Genomic DNA, 16,736 nt, shown 5'->3' on the forward strand with positions numbered 1-16,736 from the left:
CGGTTCCGATCAGCGCCGCACTCCCAGGGCTACCACTCTGCCAGGGAGGTCAGGAATTTTAACTCACCTGCCTTTGGACTTACGCCAATGGTCCCCCGCACACCGCACTTCCTCCGGTAGTGCGCACTTTATACTTGCCGGTCTTCCGGCCTGAGTCATACTACTAGGCTTCGCGGTCGGAACGAGTTATCCGGCCAACTAAGTGTTAGGCATGCGTTCAACATGACAAGAGGACGTACAACGATCGGTCCTTAACCGACACAGACGGGGATAGATCCGCACCCAAGACCTCCATGCCTTGTTGCGTCACTATCATCATCCCGCCCGGTCTCCTTTCATATTATTAACACATGGTTCTTTTCCACGATAGCAAATATAGCCAACCGTGATCCGGAATCCACCTATATCCTGTAGGTGACAGGAAATCACCTAGCTTCTACCGAGCTAAGCATGGCTAAGCATAGACATGATCCTAACTAATTAGGATTCAGGTTATATATATACTGGACAAGGAAGGGTATATATATGCAGCAAGAGTTTCATCCAACTCCTATACTTAATGCAACAATACATATATAACATATATATACTCATTCACTTTCAAAAGTAGGAGGCTTATAATGCTCCGGGGCTTGCCTGGAATGTGACACCGAGTCAGATTAGTTAGCTTGCGCCATCTTGACGGCATCCAAGTTCACAACACTTGTGTAGTCCTCCCATCATCCCGATAGGTCCACCGTCATGCCCTTCACGTGGTTCATCTAGCGTACCTAAATGACATGCAAGATGCAAGTGCATGAACACATGTTTCATAGGATCACATAACACTAATTAACACCACCAAGACATGAGTCACTTAAAACCACACACAATGTAAGTTAATCAAGCATTCATGCATTTTTAGCAATTCTGGACATACATGCAACAGTTGAGTAAATAAATCATAACCAGAGTTCTACAGACCCAAAATCCATGCAACAAGACATTATGGAAAGCTTATAAAATTATATACAATTCATATTTAATCATCTTAGCATGATTAGAAAGTTACCTAAGTCAAACATACATATTTACAGAATCTGGTCCAGGAATTCCAGAGATCAAGCATTTTGACAGATAAACTTAATACCCTTATAACTCAGAAACCATTTGTCCAAATGATATGAAACTCTAACAAAAGCTATATGAAAGAGTTATCTACAACTTTTGTATAGACAAGTTTCACAGCAAACATAATTTATACTATGAAATTCATTGCACAATCAGGACTGCTCATGTTGCCCCAAACAGTAGGGTACAATTATAGGTGGAAAACTGATAGACACTTTAAACAAGCATAACTGGAGTTGTAGACCTCCAACAAACATGATTATTAACTTTGTAGAAAGCTTATAAAGTTACCTACAACTTTATTATTATCATCTTAAGATGATTTCATAGTTAACAAGGTCAATTAACCCCATGAAGACATCTCTGTCCAAAGCATAGACAAGACCTGTCATGCCACATTAAACAGTTATAACATCATTTTCACATGTCCACAAATTATGATTATGGACTCTCTAGAAATCTTACTAAATTGTGAACAACTTTGTTATAAACATCAAGAGCTCATTCGATCACAAAATATCACACATAGCAATATACCAAGCAAACAACTATAAAAGCAATCTATCATTTTTAGGACAGCCCACAACAGCTTCTTGTTTAAATCATAACTGGAGTTACATAACTCCAAAAGACATGCAAGAAGACATTCTGGAAAGCTTAAGAATTTATATACATTTGATATTTAGACATCAAAGCATAATTCTCAACTTAAGCTGGTCGAAATATTAGGATTACTGAATCAGGTCCTAACAGGACAGAGAGCAACCATTTCTAAAACCCAACTTTAAACAGCAATAACATACAAACCACATAACCAATTACCACCAAATTTTAACAGCAGCTAGATAGGTGAATTATCTACAACGTTGCTATAAACAAGATTCCCAGAAGACATCATTTACCTATTGTAATCCAAACAGTTCCACAAACTGTCCAGAAACAACAATTGCAAACAATTAATTATTAACTTATGTTTCAAACATGCTTTTGAGCAAAACCATTGTAACCAACAGTTTGCATAAATCTAAAGAACACCAGAAAACATAGTGGACACTCCTAAATAAACTCTTTTTATGCCATTTGAATAATCATAGCAACCTCTATTAAAAGACAAATTGCTATGCAAGAAAACATGTGAGAGCAAGATAAAACTAAAGATCACCATGTTCGGTAAACACATTGCTATGTTAGTATTTCTCAGGCCACAATATCACCATAATATGGCAACGAAACCATACTTCATCCCTTTTTGCATATAAGAAATACACTCCAGTGAGGGTATGCACATAGCTAACATTATGCAATTGCAAAACCTGAAAGTTTAGGACAGCAGTAGTACAATCACTTAGGGAAAACATATAGGGAGATAAAGGCTATGACAAATTATGTTCTTTAGCATTTTAGAAAGTCTAGGAAATTCTCTATAGATTTCTAATTATAGCATAGGCCTGATTCCTAGGTAGACAAGATTGAAGACAAACACAAACAAGCACCACTGCACAACTAGGACAGAAAACTGATATAAACTTCAGAAATACATAACTGGAGTTCAAACTAACCAAAACTATTGTTCTTTAACAATTTGGAAAGCTCAAGAAAAACACTACAATTTCCTAGTTATCAGCAAAATCTAATTTCGAACTAACATGGTCGAAAACACACCAAACTTCAGATCTGTACAGCATGCAGTTCAAAACTGACAGCAAACTTTGAAAATTCATAACTCTCAAACCTGATGGGATAAAATCATGATATTTCACGAGCTAGTAGATCTGAAGGTCCTCTACAACTTTGTAGTTGACGAAAACACCTATTTCATCTTCTAAGTTGCCTTGATTTCTTCCCCAAGAAAATCTGCAGAAACTGTCAGTCTGAAATCCGAGGAACAACATTCCAACAACTTTTCTCCCTCACTAATCCACTTATTCCCAGGCCAAACTCTACCTAAACACTAAACTCATTCAGTGAAGGGCGAAATCCAACTCACCATGGTCACCCACAAACCCTAGGGAAGCAGGAAGAGGTGGGGAAGACCAATCTTCATGGAAGACCATTGGACACTGGAGCAGGGTTGCTGCTTTCTGCAGTAAAGGGAGGGGGAGATGGGGAAGATGGAGATGGGCTTTTGGGATGTGCTCACCACGGTCTTGGGATGCTCCAGTAGGAGTAGTTCAGCCAGGAACACAGCAAGGAAGGAGATCGAGATGGGGACTCCTCCATGGCTTAAGCTTGAAGAAGATGAAGCTTGGGGCTGTCTTCACCATCTTTGGCAAGGCTGAGGGCGTGGGGAGCAGCAGCTCATCACTGGTGTCATCCTCCAGCAAGGGCTGGGCGTCCTCCTCCTTCTTCTCCTCTCCTCTTCTTCTTCTCCTCTCCTCTCCTTTTCCTCTCTCCCTCTGTTTCCTGGTGCTTGGCGTTGGGACAAATGGGGGATTGAGAGAGGGAGTGTGGAGGGCTGGGGTATATATATATGTGTGATATGTGCTGACATGTGGACCCAGAGCAAGTGTATATGGGTCTATATGTAAGCAAAAATGTATTATCCAAGTTTAAATTGGGGCTTACTTTCATGGATTAACCTTAACATGATCATCACCACTTATCATGACATGTTTGAGCTCAAAACCTAAAGTCCAACTCGTGGCAAACACCTGGGGTGTTACAACCCTCCCCCCTTAAAAGAATCTTGTCCCGAGATTCAGGACAAAAGACTTCCAAGGGTAGAGAAGCAATGTCATGCAATTCCCAACCTCAACGATAGCATTCGAACATCAGAGAAGCTAAGTTGGACCAAAAGTTTTTTTTTGATACTTACTTTTCCCAGTAAGCTTTGGTCCGAAGATGAAGCATTGTTACTTTGGGAGGAATCCAAGAAAGCACTATCTTGTGCACTTTGTTCTCAAAGTATGAAGGGTGGTTCAGAGCATAAGGGGCTACCTGTATCATCAGTCTCTTTAGTGAAACTAATGCAAACCATAAGAACCTTGCACCAAGTCACAAGCTTCTAAGGGTTGCTCATTATAGAGGTTCCAGGCTCATTCACAACATTTGAAAAGTAGTCTTCTACCAAAATGGTTGGAGTACAACTTTCCAAGCATGCAGTTCTCTTTCTCTGATGACAAAATTGTACTTAGCAACCTGGTTAAGAGAACGATGAATGTGATAGCTGACTTTGTGGGTTCAACACATTCCATGATCATTTACTTCAAGGGGATCCTTGTATGCAAACAACAAAAGTTATTTGGGTGGAATCAGGTGCAACGTCTTAGGTAACACATAGAAGGTACCCAAGGCATGTAGGAATTGGATAACCACTACTGATGAAGGATGATTGCGTGAGCTAGAGGTCTCCAACAGTTGCAAGTATTCAACCAATTACCACTCAATTCTACATGAAACTTGATAAAAATTCAGATCCATGAGTCTTCTAATCTCTGACCGAAATTCAGCTCAAAAAGGCAACATTTGCGTAAGCAGAACATGTACATACTAACTTGTTCGGTGCTGCAATGGCAGTGTTCTGGACTGACAAGACATCTCTCAACTCCATGTTTAATTCACTAATTGATAAAACATATCCGTCGTGGCTGTCACTCCATCATTACTTTCCTTGAGATTAGCCTTGCTACTAGCAACCATACAATTGCCTCTCAGCCCAATATTTTCCAAAGCTTCACACTTAACCACAACAATTACAGTTGATACTCAACAATTGGTAACCTTCAAAGCTAGGAGATAAGGATTCATGCCAAAGATGGTTGACTTTAGTTGTATGACTGTGATGCACATAAAGATCAAGACTTAGGAAAACTAGGTCATATGCACAATGGTGATGATCGATGATTGTTTAACAGATAGCTTGTCCAACATGAAGTGTTGGGTGTCCTTTTGGTTCGATAAGGATGACTCATGGTGTTCACTTAATGCTCATCGTCATTGTAGGGATAGTGAAATACTGTCACTTGTCTACCATCTCTTGCAGTCTGTTAATTTTTATGTCAGTGACTTGTTCTTTAAAGGTTAACCTCTAGTTTACTTCAAAAGAATGTCCTATGACATCTGGTTGGACATAGGGAAATTTCGATATGATATGGTGAGATTATCAAGGAAAGGTCACAAGAAAACATTTCATTGGTATAATTCCATAATGGATCATGACTAGAAACCTCGATACCAGCGCGTGCCGAGCAGCACATCCTTGTGTCGGCCGCCCACAAGAGGCTCTTGGTTTCGTCGCGGCACCGTTATCTACTACTCATGAGACCATTATTGATCATACACTCAATGAAAAATTTCATGTGGCACAAAAGTTAGTTGTATGAACAAGCATTGTGCAAAGGAGGGATAGCAAAGCAAAGGTAGTCACAAGGTTTGGAGTCAACATGGAAGTGACCTGAAGATCCAAAACACAACACAGGAGAACATATCTTACTTGTCGAAGACAACTGATCATGGATCTTGCTTTAATTTCCACAAAATCATTGTGTTAACCAAGATAGTTACCAGATAAATGATTAACATGAGATCATGACTGATAATATTTAAGATTATGGAGAATTGGAGGTTCAATAAACGAGATTCAAGAGACCAAGCTGATACTTAGATTAGGGCTTCATCAACACAGCAGCAACATGATCTGTTATGAAAAGATTATGAGGCTCATGCAACAACTGATAAGCATTGCACTAGATCAACTGTAGGACAAGGAACCAAGTGGTGTGAGAGGATTCTTGGGGTATGGTTTTCGCACACAGAAGCAAGACACCCAAGACTTAAGCAAGCATGTGAGAACATCAATGAAATTATCTCCAGCAACCATTACTATAAGAAAAGGTGGTAGATAGTAAACAGAACATGATGGTAATGTGTTGTTATCCTTTATTGAGTAGGTGCATACTCTTCTTCAGTCGAGAAGATAAATCTCACTTATGTCCAAAAAGGCTAGCCATCTCAAACATGTGCATCATGTTGACGGATGGCACAGATTGACCAATACATAAGCAAGCCATTGAGATAGATCAAAGGGTAACCCAGTTAATTGGGCAGCAAGCACAAGAGCAGAAGAATGTTCTTTAGAAAGATACTCAATGAGATGATTACAGTTAGGATAGAACATGAATATGGTGTACCCCACTAACTGTGAGCATACCTCCTTCTACATGCACGTGTGCATGTGGTTCAAGGATTTAGGGAATAATGACATTGATGCATAACCAATGTAGTAGGTTGCATGATTAAGAATGATTGGCATCATGATATGAGATTCATGATTTGATAGATAACCATTATGCAACCCAACATCTGGTTCTTAGGACAAGGATCATGATACGAGATTGTACCACAAAGTTGGTAGATATGATCATGTCTTTAGGAACAGGATGATTTTTTTAGTAGCAAAGGGTCCAAAAGAATTTGGGCAAAGCTCAAACCAGGACATATCATGGGCAAAAGTTGATATTCAAGAGAACCCAACGAGGTTTGGTTAGGTACAGATGCATAAGCTCATGTGTTCTAAGCAAGAAGGTGTCCTTGAGGGAACTTATGAGATAAGCACAATGATAAGGCTTGATGACAACTCTTGGTCTCACCGAGGACAAGAGGTTAGACAACTTGTGCTGCAACCACACCTAGAAAGCAAGGCAACCACACATAAAAAGAACTACTGTGTAGGTAACTAAAAGGAAGAACCTAACACCAAGCATAGCTACTCAAGCAACATACAGCAAGGCATTTTATCTAATTTTACACAAGCAAAGTGACATCATATTAATTCACAAGTTACTTATTGTTAGAACAAGGGTGACAAGAGCAAAGTTATGCATAGGGCAATCAATCATGATGATGCATGCTTCGTCCTATTCGTCCTCACAAAATTACCAGCCTAAGGTGGTAATCACGTTCTATATCGGTGGCATAATACGCACACTCTCGATATATAGCTAGTCGTTAGCTACAAACAATCTACGCATTCGTGGTTAGCGTACCTGCAGAAAATTTCATTTCAGCCCAACCCAACAATGATATAAGTGCATGAAATGAAACACTAGACTCCAGGTTGAAAGCTAAATGCTCCCACAACTCACACTTACCTGAGCGTAGGTGCGACGTTGCAAAATTTGAATCTATCAACATATATGGCTAATTCATATATGAGGGCTACCTCTACCATTTGACCACAGGGTAGCATAGTGCGGTCATCATACATACATACCTTGGCCTGGGCGTAGATGTAAATTGATCCATACATTACCACTCAAATGAATGGCATCCATACAATAGCACGCCGTATGGACGACGAAATAAAAATTGCAGTAAGTAAATCCCCCCATAGTTAGTACTTAACTAAGCCACCTAAAGGTCCTTAGTTGGGCATAGAGGAATGACCACTGGCATACTTAGATTAAAAGTTCAGATTTGAACACACCTATATATAGCTATAAGTTGTCAAAACTGATTTTTATAAAGAAAAGCTTTGTTTTAAATACACATGTGACATGTTTACTGTTGAACCTTGCTCCGACTATATATGTCACGGAACCGTCCAAATTATAAGAGCACAAGTACAAAAACAATCACCGAAGCGATCAATTTATCATACTTGAGCCCATATAACTCCGGTAGTCCAACAAAATCACGAGGGATTTCAAACCAACCAACATACAAGCCAAGATCGTAGTGATTCAACATAACAAGTCACACGTTACATGCATTTCACAAGTAGTTCAAGTATATCGGAGTTTGATAAGGTTATTACAACTCAAGTTTACAATAGCGGAAGCAAAGTAATTTGAAACCAATATCACTTTTATTTCAAATACATGCCAGTACCATGGTCCATTCCAACAAAAGCATCATAGATGAGGTAAGTAGGAAGGATCATGCCCATGATCTTACTCCTTCCCTAAAGCAGGAGTCATCCAAATCTTGCAGTAGCTATGATACATCACAACCTGCAACAAGTGGGAATAAACCCTGAGTACGAGAATGTACTCAGCTAGACTTACCCGTCATAAACCAGAAATAAATGACACCAAGGAGTATGCAAGGCTGATATATAAGTGGAGCTTGTTGGACAACATTTTGCATAAAAAGCTTAAGTATAAATAGTGAAACCTTTCTTATTTAGCATCCATTTAATTCTCATTAACCTATCCACTAGATTAGCACCTGTACTATAGCAATCACTTGATTAATATCAATCAATAATAACCATATCAGGTTTATCAAGGCCGTGATCATCATCATCATCATAGAACCATTAAGTTATTTAGTGAATGCTACGTTTGCCGCTGCTCTGTCAAGTTCTCACTATCCGGGAGAGACGGCGATTCGAATCGATTCCTATCCAGCTGGAGGGGTATTCCTAGCACTCACCCAAGCATCCCCCGTCGGAGAGCCAACGGGTCACCTTTGGTACGACTCGGGAATCGCGGTTTCGATCAGCGCCGCACTCCCAGGGCTACCACTCTGCCAGGGAGGTCAGGAATTTTAACTCACCTGCCTTTGGACTTACGCCAATGGTCCCCCGCACACCGCACTTCCTCCGGTAGTGCGCACTTTATACTTGCCGGTCTTCCGGCCTGAGTCATACTACTAGGCTTCGCGGTCGGAACGAGTTATCCGGCCAACTAAGTGTTAGGCATGCGTTCAACATGACAAGAGGACGTACAACGATCGGTCCTTAACCGACACAGACGGGGATAGATCCGCACCCAAGACCTCCATGCCTTGTTGCGTCACTATCATCATCCCGCCCGGTCTCCTTTCATATTATTAACACATGGTTCTTTTCCACGATAGCAAATATAGCCAACCGTGATCCGGAATCCACCTATATCCTGTAGGTGACAGGAAATCACCTAGCTTCTACCGAGCTAAGCATGGCTAAGCATAGACATGATCCTAACTAATTAGGATTCAGGTTATATATATACTGGACAAGGAAGGGTATATATATGCAGCAAGAGTTTCATCCAACTCCTATACTTAATGCAACAATACATATATAACATATATATACTCATTCACTTTTAAAAGTAGGAGGCTTATAATGCTCCGGGGCTTGCCTGGAATGTGACACCGAGTCAGATTAGTTAGCTTGCGCCATCTTGACGGCATCCAAGTTCACAACACTTGTGTAGTCCTCCCATCATCCCGATAGGTCCACCGTCATGCCCTTCACGTGGTTCATCTAGCGTACCTAAATGACATGCAAGATGCAAGTGCATGAACACATGTTTCATAGGATCACATAACACTAATTAACACCACCAAGACATGAGTCACTTAAAACCACACACAATGTAAGTTAATCAAGCATTCATGCATTTTTAGCAATTCTGGACATACATGCAACAGTTGAGTAAATAAATCATAACCAGAGTTCTACAGACCCAAAATCCATGCAACAAGACATTATGGAAAGCTTATAAAATTATATGCAATTCATATTTAATCATCTTAGCATGATTAGAAAGTTACCTAAGTCAAACATACATATTTACAGAATCTGGTCCAGGAATTCCAGAGATCAAGCATTTTGACAGATAAAATTAATACCCTTATAACTCAAAAACCATTTGTCCAAATGATATGAAACTCTAACAAAAGCTATATGAAAGAGTTATCTACAACTTTTGTATAGACAAGTTTCACAGCAAACATAATTTATACTATGAAATTCATTGCACAATCAGGACTGCTCATGTTGCCCCAAACAGTAGGGTACAATTATAGGTGGAAAACTGATAGACACTTTAAACAAGCATAACTGGAGTTGTAGACCTCCAACAAACATGATTATTAACTTCGTAGAAAGCTTATAAAGTTACCTACAACTTTATTATTATCATCTTAAGATGATTTCATAGTTAACAAGGTCAATTAACCCCATGAAGACATCTCTGTCCAAAGCATAGACAAGACCTGTCATGCCACATTAAACAGTTATAACATCATTTTCACATGTCCACAAATTATGATTATGGACTCTCTAGAAATCTTACTAAATTGTGAACAACTTTGTTATAAACATCAAGAGCTCATTCGATCACAAAATATCACACATAGCAATATACCAAGCAAACAACTATAAAAGCAATCTATCATTTTTAGGACAGCCCACAACAGCTTCTTGTTTAAATCATAACTGGAGTTACATAACTCCAAAAGACATGCAAGAAGACATTCTGGAAAGCTTAAGAATTTATATACATTTGATATTTAGACATCAAAGCATAATTCTCAACTTAAGCTGGTCGAAATATTAGGATTACTGAATCAGGTCCTAACAGGACAGAGAGCAACCATTTCTAAAACCCAACTTTAAACAGCAATAACATACAAACCACATAACCAATTACCACCAAATTTTAACAGCAGCTAGATAGGTGAATTATCTACAACGTTGCTATAAACAAGATTCCCAGAAGACATCATTTACCTATTGTAATCCAAACAGTTCCACAAACTGTCCAGAAACAACAATTGCAAACAATTAATTATTAACTTATGTTTCAAACATGCTTTTGAGCAAAACCATTGTTACCAACAGTTTGCATAAATCTAAAGAACACCAGAAAACATAGTGGACACTCCTAAATAAACTCTTTTTATGCCATTTGAATAATCATAGCAACCTCTATTAAAAGACAAATTGCTATGCAAGAAAACATGTGAGAGCAAGATAAAACTAAAGATCACCATGTTCGGTAAACACATTGCTATGTTAGTATTTCTCAGGCCACAATATCACCATAATATGGCAACGAAACCATACTTCATCCCTTTTTGCATATAAGAAATACACTCCAGTGAGGGTATGCACATAGCTAACATTATGCAATTGCAAAACCTGAAAGTTTAGGACAGCAGTAGTACAATCACTTAGGGAAAACATATAGGGAGATAAAGGCTATGACAAATTATGTTCTTTAGCATTTTAGAAAGTCTAGGAAATTCTCTATAGATTTCTAATTATAGCATAGGCCTGATTCCTAGGTAGACAAGATTGAAGACAAACACAAACAAGCACGACTGCACAACTAGGACAGAAAACTGATATAAACTTCAGAAATACATAACTGGAGTTCAAACTAACCAAAACTATTGTTCTTTAACAATTTGGAAAGCTCAAGAAAAACACTACAATTTCCTAGTTATCAGCAAAATCTAATTTCGAACTAACATGGTCGAAAACACACCAAACTTCAGATCTGTACAGCATGCAGTTCAAAACTGACAGCAAACTTTGAAAATTCATAACTCTCAAACCTGATGGGATAAAATCATGATATTTCACGAGCTAGTAGATCTGAAGGTCCTCTACAACTTTGTAGTTGACGAAAACACCTATTTCATCTTCTAAGTTGCCTTGATTTCTTCCCCAAGAAAATCTGCAGAAACTGTCAGTCTGAAATCCGAGGAACAACATTCCAACAACTTTTCTCCCTCACTAATCCACTTATTCCCATGGCCAAACTCTACCTAAACACTAAACTCATTCAGTGAAGGGCGAAATCCAACTCACCATGGTCACCCACAAACCCTAGGGAAGCAGGAAGAGGTGGGGAAGACCAATCTTCATGGAAGACCATTGGACACTGGAGCAGGGTTGCTGCTTTCTGCAGTAAAGGGAGGGGGAGATGGGGAAGATGGAGATGGGCTTTTGGGATGTGCTCACCACGGTCTTGGGATGCTCCAGTAGGAGTAGTTCAGCCAGGAACACAGCAAGGAAGGAGATCGAGATGGGGACTCCTCCATGGCTTAAGCTTGAAGAAGATGAAGCTTGGGGCTGTCTTCACCATCTTTGGCAAGGCTGAGGGCGTGGGGAGCAGCAGCTCATCACTGGTGTCATCCTCCAGCAAGGGCTGGGCGTCCTCCTCCTTCTTCTCCTCTCCTCTTCTTCTTCTCCTCTCCTCTCCTTTTCCTCTCTCCCTCTGTTTCCTGGTGCTTGGCGTTGGGACAAATGGGGGATTGAGAGAGGGAGTGTGGAGGGCTGGGGTATATATATATATGTGTGATATGTGCTGACATGTGGACCCAGAGCAAGTGTATATGGGTCTATATGTAAGCAAAAATGTATTATCCAAGTTTAAATTGGGGCTTACTTTCATGGATTAACCTTAACATGATCATCACCACTTATCATGACATGTTTGAGCTCAAAACCTAAAGTCCAACTCGTGGCAAACACCTGGGGTGTTACAACCCTCCCCCCTTAAAAGAATCTTGTCCCGAGATTCAGGACAAAAGACTTCCAAGGGTAGAGAAGCAATGTCATGCAATTCCCAACCTCAACGATAGCATTCGAACATCAGAGAAGCTAAGTTGGACCAAAAGTTTTTTTTTTTTGATACTTACTTTTCCCAGTAAGCTTTGGTCCGAAGATGAAGCATTGTTACTTTGGGAGGAATACAAGAAAGCACTATCTTGTGCACTTTGTTCTCAAAGTATGAAGGGTGAACCTCGAAAGAAAAGAAAAAGAGTGAGACGAGAGGTAAAAATGGACAAGTGTCCGACAGTAGAATTAGGGGTACAAGATACCCACCTGAGAGGAAAGAAAAAGAAAAAAAGAAGAGCATCTCATTCTCCTCACAAAATTTCAAAAAGCAAGGAAGGTATGTATCCCCTCAAAAGAGCAAAAGTAGAATTAGACTTTCACCATTGTTATCACCATCATCACCATAGACCATTCATTCGCCACACATGCACATCTTGATTTGACTTATTGATTTGTTTCTTTGGATCCATGGTTTGACTATGCAATAAATGTCTTGTAAGTATGTATATTTTATCTCCCACCTATGAGCTCCAGATATTAAAGCCTTATTAGAGTAGGGTGAGAGAGAAGGCAATGTCACTATGCCTTATACCACCAATACCACATATCTTGAGAGAAGGCATATACCATCACTGCCTTGGTAAGGATCCAGAAATACCACAAAAGAGAGATTTGAGAGAATCATACAAGGAATCTCTGAGTTTTATTTTAAAATTTACAAAAACTCCAGAGCTATAGCTGATCAAGAATAAGAGACATGGCACTTGACTAGACTGTTCTATCTTTTAACTACTCAAGACAGAAGTGACGGTTACAAGCCCCATGGTGAAAGTTAAAGTAAGTAAGTTTTAAGTCTTGACAGTTTACTCTAACTCAGAGATGAGATCTTATTTAAAAAGCATGTGTACCGTCCATTTTTAAAGATATTGCAACAACTTCTGATCCATTAGTGAGTCTATCCTTGCTTAGGGACGAGCAAGAGGAAAGCTTGGGGGAGTTTGTTGATGGTCCTTAAGTATCAAATTTAATTAACAAATAAACAAAGAAAAGGATCCAAATGAAATCAACATCTAGACTTAAGGTTTTATCTGACAGAATTCCACGAGTTTTGGTGTTTGTCTATTTTTGCAGGGGGTTATCAGGGAATATGGAAGAAAGGCCCACATGTCGGGATTACATAGAGATATCAATGTGCCGCGCAATTATCTAACATCTAGAAGACTCCAGAAGCCACGGGAAGGAAGCGGAGGCCGAACGGGGCCAGGCACTGGGCGCCCGCCCCCTGTTGGAGTCCAAACAGGAATCTCTCTCGGGAAAGATCTCCACCGACCTAAAGGATCAAGGATAACCGTTCAATCAATGTCGGTTTGATCCAACGGCCCATATTCACTTGAAGGGACTATAAAACCAGACCCCTTGGCCCCTGGAGGAGAGAGCCTCTCAACCCTAATTCATTATTCTCAAGGGAGAAGAAGCCCCTGATCAATATTAGAGCCACCACATCAATTAGACATCTAGATTAGCATAGCTACACAGAATTAGAACTAGAAGGAGTCAATCTTCGATTGGTTTCCGGATCTGTCAAGAGGATTCTTGGTAATTCTCTAATTGTGCTTCTAATTGTTCTTCTAATTATCTTTGTTCTTCAATATTATGAATATGACTTTGTTCTACTTCAATATATTGCTTATGACTTTGCTCAACTTGCTTATATTCAAGATTATATTTTTCTTAGTTTATCATAGTTATATACTTGGCTTAGTTAGATTGGATCTATATACATGTTTAGGATCGTATAGCGTTTATCCATCGGATCCATGGGTAAATGATAGATATTGTGTAGGCGTGGTGCCTATATCGTATTTATCTGCGATTGTACCCAATATGCCACATCGCGGGGTAGTTCGTGATAGTGACAGCTTCATTGATTCTTATATGGTCCCCCTCTCGTGTATTGGGCTAGCAGAGCAACATTATTACAGGGGAGTGATTGCTATGTTTCTCATTACCTTGCTAATATCACTATGCATGGGCGTAGTCTTGTCTTGCAATGATTGCTAAGTATCCTTGCACTAACTATGATAATGCTAGACTATATAGTTGAGAATAACTTAGGAAATATTCTTGTAGTTTGTTCTAATACCATGCTAATAACTTTCTAGAATATCTAATTGAGGTGCTTATCATATTTATTATGTGGTTAGTCATGCTGATCAGATTAATTATCTTTGTCACTATTCATTACTTCATATATCTTTTATGTGACACTATTCTCAATTATACATGCAATGATAGATACTCAATCTCATATTCTATTCTGTAATCAATATTGATTACTAATCCCTTCCCGGTGGTAAAAATATAAATAACGATACCTGGAATACTTCCCGGTTAAAATGCTACATCGGTATTAATCTGTGCGCTTGCAGATCTCATTCGTTATTTATTTAGAAGAGCAATTGCATATTTCAATACCGCGTCTCTCATGTCATGCTAGGGATGACAACTTGGCTTAAGTGGTATGAGGGATAGGTTTAGCATTTTTGGCACCGTTACTAGAATTAGAAAACTAAGTCTACTTTTGGTAATGTTGTTAAGAATACCCAACACATATCACAAGCCACAGGTCTTGTGGACAAGATGGCGTCCAATCAAGGCTGGAATGAAGAGAGGACCCAGACACGCAAGAGAGGTGGAGGTATGCATCAGCTCAAGGAGGTAGACATGTTGTCTGCAAAGCTAGACCTGCTCATGAAGAAGCTCGATGATAGAGCTGGAGATAAGAAAGAAGTTATGCACATCTACGACTCTCACATGACTTGTGAGGAGTGTGGAGATACTGGACACTCAGGCAATTACTGCCCTGAGATGCTTGAGGATGTGAACTACATCAACAATAACAACAACAACTACTACAACCGTCCTCAACAAAATCAAGGTTGGATTCAACAGAGGCCTAACTACTCAGGTAATTATCAAGGTAACAATTCTTACAACAATAATAATAATTTTCCACCTCTGAGAGAGTTAGTGTCTAATCAAGGAAAGCTAATGGATAACTTATCTAAGAAATTGGCATCTAATGATAAAATGCTAGAAAATATAAATAATAGAATGGATAATTTCTCTACTACCATCAAGAATCAAATTAGCTTTAATAAAATGATTGAATCTCAGTTAAATCAAATAGTTGCTGTTGTTCCTGCTACTAACCCCGGTATACCATCACAACCGTAAGGATTAGAATCTGCAAATCTTGTAGACATGTTTGATGCAGGTAATTGGACTAACCCCATCACTGAAGTTACTACTGACCTTCTGCCGGTCAAGAGAGGTGATCCAGGACGCCCCGTCATCCCGATCGCCATTGGCATGGTGGACGTCCCAGAAGCACTCTGCGACTTTGGCTCTAGTGTCAACATTATACCCAGGGTACTCTATGAAAAATTCTTTACATATCCTTTATTAGAAACAACCATGTGTTTGCAGTTTGCAGATCAGGCATTAAGTTTTCCAAAAGGAATATTAAAGAATCTTTGTGTCCGAGTTGGTACCTTATATGCCCTAGCAGACTTCATGGTGATAGAGACCGGTAATGATGAGAGAGCACCCATTATCTTAGGGGGGGCATTCTTGAACACCGCGGGAGCAGTCATCTACGCTAGTGCTGCCAAGATCAGTTTCTACATCAAAGGGAGGAAGGAGACATTTTTCTTCAAGAACAAGACTACACAAATTCCAGATCAATCTAGACGTGAATCAAGGAAGAGGACCAACAGGAAGAACAGGAACAAGCAAGTGTGGACCGAGTCAGCTAAGATGGTCACTGCAGTTCATGGAGGTCAAGATCATCAACTTAAGTCACCGTGTCTGACCAAGAAGGATGACCGAGGAATGCCAAGCATCTATTGCTCCATAAATGGATATAACTTCTACAAGACGACTTGCGACACCGGATCACGCGTCAACATAATGGCCGCAGTCGCCTATCGGCTCTTGTTCGGAACCATGCCCCTAAAACCAACATATATTCAGCTCCAGATGGCAGATCAAACATTTCGAGAAGTTAAAGGAACAGTAACTGATGTCCCAGTCAAAATAGACGATCATTTTGTCTACACAGACTTTCAGGTTATTGACATGGGAGAAGACGAGTACGATCCACCCATCATCCTTGGAAGACCGTTCCTCAGCACCGTTAAAGCAATCATCTACATTGGAACTAGAGAAGTCCATATGCACTTCCCCTCAGAGAAGGTACGTCGCTATTTTACTGACCCTAACTATATCGTTGAAGACTCTAAGCAGGTCAGGAAACGACACAACCGCAACCAGAGGAGGCAAA

The 16,736-nt window shown here is 39.8% G+C and overlaps 2 long non-coding RNA genes across 3 annotated transcripts; both read right to left on the reverse strand.

Annotated features, from left to right (window-relative positions):
• Positions 728-3,533, reverse strand: LOC110430501. The gene is made up of 4 exons (XR_002447839.1): positions 3,098-3,533; positions 2,843-2,964; positions 1,402-1,495; positions 728-770 (listed from the first exon to the last, which is right to left on the reverse strand). It is a non-coding gene; the product is annotated as an uncharacterized LOC110430501 (long non-coding RNA).
• Positions 9,268-12,288, reverse strand: LOC110430176. Of its 2 annotated transcripts, none has more exons than XR_002447479.1 (3): positions 11,383-12,288; positions 9,942-10,035; positions 9,268-9,310 (listed from the first exon to the last, which is right to left on the reverse strand). It is a non-coding gene; the product is annotated as an uncharacterized LOC110430176 (long non-coding RNA). The 2 variants fall into 2 exon arrangements; XR_002447480.1 differs by having other exon boundaries at positions 9,271-9,310; positions 9,946-10,035.

The sequence above is a fragment of the Sorghum bicolor genome, chromosome 9, assembly GCF_000003195.3.
Source record: "Sorghum bicolor cultivar BTx623 chromosome 9, Sorghum_bicolor_NCBIv3, whole genome shotgun sequence".
Lineage (NCBI taxonomy): Eukaryota > Viridiplantae > Streptophyta > Magnoliopsida > Poales > Poaceae > Sorghum > Sorghum bicolor.